This window comes from Lycium barbarum, chromosome 3 (genome assembly GCF_019175385.1).
Source record: "Lycium barbarum isolate Lr01 chromosome 3, ASM1917538v2, whole genome shotgun sequence".
In the NCBI taxonomy this organism is placed as follows: Eukaryota; Viridiplantae; Streptophyta; class Magnoliopsida; order Solanales; family Solanaceae; genus Lycium; species Lycium barbarum.
This window is the reverse complement of record NC_083339.1, coordinates 9,547,635-9,553,134: the sequence shown is the minus strand read 5'-3', so window position 1 is coordinate 9,553,134 and position 5,500 is coordinate 9,547,635. Positions and strand designations below refer to the sequence as shown.

At 38.7% G+C, this 5,500-nt stretch overlaps 1 non-coding gene across 1 annotated transcript; it reads left to right on the top strand.

Moving 5' to 3' along the window:
• Positions 1 to 2,996: 2,996 nt before the first annotated feature.
• LOC132634457 (small nucleolar RNA R71) lies at positions 2,997 to 3,103 on the top strand. The gene has a single exon (XR_009580179.1). It is a non-coding gene; the product is annotated as a small nucleolar RNA R71 (small nucleolar RNA).
• The last annotated feature ends 2,397 nt before the right edge of the window (positions 3,104 to 5,500 follow it).

The window sequence follows — 5,500 nt, the reverse complement described above, 5'->3', positions numbered from 1 at the left end:
AGGCCAAGCCAATCTAAATCAACATATGAAGGCATATTAAACAAACTAGGCTAAAGTTAAGTGAAACTGAACCAAGATAAACACATATTCTATTACTTGAACTAACATAGCACAGGAGCACATTTAGCATTAAATGGAACCAGCACATAAACATATAATACGGAACATAAACAACAAAGAAACTGAATTAAAATGCAGAAAAAGTAAAAAGGCGTGAGGGCTATAACACATAAGCTGTACACTACTGAATTAACCTAACATACTAAATCATGTTTAACTATTAAGCAGAATTGAAACAGAGGCATTCTTATCCAATCATACTAGCACGTAAACATGCTTTAATCACAAGAACCGCAAACTGAACTAACATGATAACATGCTAGATCATACAAACGATAGACCAAACTAGTACATAATAGCTAAGAAAATAGAAAAAATGCAAAATAAAAGAGAGGAAAAGGAATTAACGGACTGACTTCATAAAAATTAATAGATTGACCAACTATTTGAACAAATGGCAAATGACCAAAACTAATTAGGTGTCCCCATATGAACTGATATCAACATCAAACAAATTAATTAATCTAACCGTAGTCGACAACTTACGACTTAACGACAAAAATCAGACCTAAAGCAGATTTATCAGTACTAATCGTAGACTAATCCAAACAATCATAACCCAATATTAAACATACGGACACAAACGTTGAATTGAAGGCATTATACTAAAAGGAGGAAAGTTTACCTTCTTCGGGTACAGCGAAGTGAGGCGAAGGTTTCGATCTAACCTCGAACACTTTGAAATTCGAACTTGCGTATGCTCAGATTCGAACGAATACCCACAGCAAAAGCAGAACAAGATCTAATATTTTGTGACGATATCGAGCAAATTAAAAACCGATGTTTTAAAGGGGAACTGGAACAATTGAAAACTTGTATTTTCAAGGGAAATTTGGTGATTCAAGAACTTTGATTCTTAGGGGGTTTCTGCGATTCCAAGGCTTTTTCCAAAAAAACCTTTTCTTTTACGATTCAACTAACCACTATTTACGATTCAACTAACCACTATTTACCACAAAACCTTTTCTCTTATGATTCAACTAACCACTATTTGTTCTGCATCGAAATTTACCAAGATGGCCGATAATGCTTCACCCAAGCATTATTCCTCCATTTTGGATTCTACCGCTTCATCCACCTCATCAACATAATTAATGACTGAAATACTTTGATAAGGACTAGGTAATTTCATCCCTTTGCTGGCGTGAAAAGTCACCTCTTCTTCGTTCACCCGGAACTTGATCTCATGCTTCTCGGAATCCATAAGAGCCCTCCCCGTCGCAAGGAAAGGTCTTCCTAGAATAATAGGAATCCTTTGATCAATAGCACAATCAAGAATCACGAAATCTGCCGGTAGTAGGAATTCGCCGATTTGAACAAGCACATCATCAACTACCCCCACTGGCTTTTTTATCGATTTGTCAGCCATCTGCAACCTCATGGCGTCACTAATCCTGATCTCTTGAAAATTTCCAGGGGCATAAGATTTATGCTAGCCCCGTTATCACAAAAAGCCTTGGCAAAATCTTGCTGCCCTATGGTGCATGAAATTTTGAATGCTCCAGGATCTTTCCTCTTTTGCACTGTGGTCTTGGAAAGAATAGCACTAACGCGGTGAGTGATACCCACAGTGTCGTGTTTCAATGGCTTCTTCTTCTTTGTTAAGAGATCCTTCAAATACTTAGCAAAGCCTGGCATTTCTTGGACAGCGTCCATGAAAGGAATGTTCATCGTCAACTGCTTGAGTTGATCATAAAATCTCAAGCACTTGTCATCTTCTGTTTTTCTCACTAGCCTTTGAGGAAAAAGAGGTGAAGATTTGAACAATTGGCTCAAAGGGCGGAGAGCGCCAGAAAGTTTTGCCTTCCCCTTTTCCTGTTTTTCTCCTTGTGCCTTGAGGTTATCAAGGTTCTGCTCCTCTTCAGCTATAATAGGGACTTCTTCCTCTACTTCTTCCTCTGCTTCTTTCTCAACAATTGGTTCAAGATCAATCACTTTTTTATTAGCACCTTGAAGTATTTTTCCACTTCTGGTGCTAATAGCAGCTGCATGCTCACAGAGTTTACTCCACTACCTTTTGGATTTGAAACTGTATCACTCGGTAGTTGTCCACGTTGAGGAGTATGCACTTCTCGGGAAAGGTCTCTGAATTGCGCTTCAAGCTTCTGAATGGAAGCTGAATGAGATAGTTGGACCTGAGACATTCCCTTGATTGTGCTCTCTGTTCTGTCTTGATTCATTAGCATTTTCTGCATCATACTTTTCAGTTCCGCAGAATCATTAGATGTGTTGCCAGCAGAGTTGCTAGCTGAATTATCTCTCCACTGTTGGGAATTGGATGCTTGCCCCTAGGTGGAATATAGGGGTTCGAGCTCTTGTTGCCATAATTATTGTGGTTGTATTGATTTGGATTGCCCTGATTATTTCTGCTATAATTGTTCCCTTGAAATTGTTGTTGAGGCTTTTTCCATGGGTGATTACCCGGACCTTGATAATTTTGCCGTTGATGACCCCCTTGTGAGTTGTTGACATAATTAGCATCTTCATATTGTGGCTGCCCCTTTAGATAAGCTTCTTCAGAGACTTGGTACATTCTGGGAGCATGAGGTGGCATCTCCTCGACAACATTAACACCTTTGGCTTATTTCTCTGTAAGCCTCTTCGATAATAAATCCACGGTGGTTTGCAATTGAGCAAAGGCATGATCTCGCTCATGATTTTATTTGGCCACCGCGGCAGCAGAGGGACTACCATATGACAAGACTTCACTATCGCTCTAGTGCCAAGCTTGATTGTGGGTGGTAAGCTTATCGAGCAATCTGGTGATGTTGACAAATGATTTGTCCATGAAGCATCTCCCAGCTGCAGTGTTGACAGCAATTTGATTCATGGTATCTAACCCCTTGTAGAACTTCTCGGTGAGGATAGCATCCGGAAATCCATGAGTCGGAGATTGAGCTAGATAGTATTTGAAACGCTCCCATGTTGCATATAATTGTTCCCCCGGAAGTTGTTTGAACTCAAAGATCTTGTCCCGGAGCTCAGCGTTTTTGCTTGGTGGGAACCACTTTTTCAAAAATATGTTGGCTAACTCGTTCCAGGTATGAATAGTATTGCTAGGGAGCTTTTCATACCATTCCCTTGCTTGGCCAGCCAAGGAATATTTGAAGACCCGTAACCGCAGTGCATCAACAGGAACAACACCTTGGGACTGTTGAGAACATATATGCAGGAAGTTCTTCAGGGGTCGGAGTGGACAATCCTCCGAAGAATTTCGGAAATAGCCTTCAAGTTTCAATAGCTGATAGATGGAACTATCAATTTTGAAATTAGCATTTCCCGTTCTAGAAGGAACCACAGCAGAAGCATAATCAGCTTCATTGATGAATTCCGCAAATATATTTTCCTCTTCGTCCTCTTCTAGTGCAGTTGGGTTCACTTAGAGTCCACCTTGGTTTCCCTGATTGCGATTCTGTCTTCCAGCCATGTTCACCTGGTTCACCACAACAGCAAACAAGGTGTGATGGAATAGAAAAAGTTTTAAAGAAGAGTACACAACAATTAGTAATTTCTAAACCGTAATCCCCGGCAACGGCGTAAAAATTTGATACGCTAAAATTACACCTATTAATGGCGTAAAGCGGACGTTGTCAAATATAGTAACCCAAATAAGGTTGGGGTCGAATCCAACAGGGAATATGGAGAGAAAAGGTTACTAATCGTATGCGATACTAGTCTTTAACGACTTTAATCCTATTCCTGACAGTTTGAAATGTTTGTTGAATAATGTAATTGAATACTTTAACTTGAAATGTAATTAATGCTAGAGAGAGACTAAGGTTGTGTTCCCCAACTTGATTAGATATTATGCTTCAGGTTTCAATGTGATATATTTCTAATGGTTGTTCTATGAATATGCGCTTGATCTCTTAAGGACTTCCTAATGTCTTTATGATTCTTTCAAATATAAAAGAGTTGCAATCGAAGAGCGACCAATAATGCCAATTTAGATTTGTTCTTATTCCTAAGTTAGTCTATTAAACGATTGACAGAAAGTGTTTCATTTGAAAAATATATATGTAAATATATGTATGTAAGGAAAGATATATATGTAACTATATGTATATAAGTTATAAAAATTTCTGCCGTCTTTAGATTGTGACACTTCTGAAACAATTGAAAAGTCATTTGCCTTAATCCTGTCGATGTCCAACCATCTTCTCGTCTATATCTTTTCAAAATCTGCCCCAGCTCTAGGCTCAGAAAGGTATACTAAACTTATGTTGTGGTGTGACCGAACCTTATATAGGTTGCCTACGTATCCCGCCAAAGGAATCAGGTCAGAACGTAGTTCGTGAGGTACATGGTTTGAAATTTTCTAATAAAGGGACTGAACCCAATGTGGATTGCCTTCGTATCCCACCAAGGGAATCAGGTCAGCGTAGTTCCGTTATGTAAATGGCTAAAGATTTGTTGGATTTTTATCTAAATATGACTGAGCCGTATGTCGATAGTCTACGAATCCCACCGAGGGAATCAGGCCATGTGTAGTTCTCCTTACATAAGGATTTTTGGGTTTTCTACTATAATGCAACCGAACCCTATGTGGGCTGCCTACGTATCCCGCCGAGGGAATCAGGTCAGCGTAGTTCGTATGTGTATTAAAGGAAAGGTTGCAAACTAGGCTGTCTAACCTAATGTCGTCTTTTGATTTCTTCTTGACTGATAGCTTTCATGCTTGTGTCGTTATCTATCGGCTATTTCATTTTCTTCCAAATGGAATCTTGTCTTGTCCTCTAATTTCTTTGTTACTCTCTCGAGATGTATGTTATTCATTCGTTCATTTTATGTCACAATCATGAAATTAGCAGATTTGATAGATGATACGCTCAAATTACACCTATTAATGGCATAAAGCGGACGTTGTCAAATATAGTAACCCAAACAAGGTTGGGGTCGAATCCCACAGGGAATATGGAGAGAAAAGGTTACTAATCGTATGCGATACTAGTCTTTAACGACTTTAATCCTATTCCTGACAGTTTGAAATGTTTGTTGAATAATGTAATTGAATACTTTAACTTGAAATGTAATTAATGCTAGAGAGAGACTAAGGTTGTGTTCCCCAACTTGATTAGATATTATGCTTCAGGTTTCAATGTGATATATTTCTAATGGTTGTTCTATGAATATGCGCTTGATCTCTTAAGGACTTCCTAATGTTTCCCAACAGTTAAGCAGTATTTCCTCTTTATGATTCTTTCGAATATAAAAGAGTTGCAATCGAAGAGCGACCAATAATGCCAATTTAGACTTGTTCTTATTCCTAAGTTAGTCTATTAAACGAGGGTTAACGCCTCGAATCATTGTTATTCAATCTTACCAATATTAGCTCTCTTTCCCAAGAAAAGTTAATATAATGGCTTCGGCTAATGCTTGC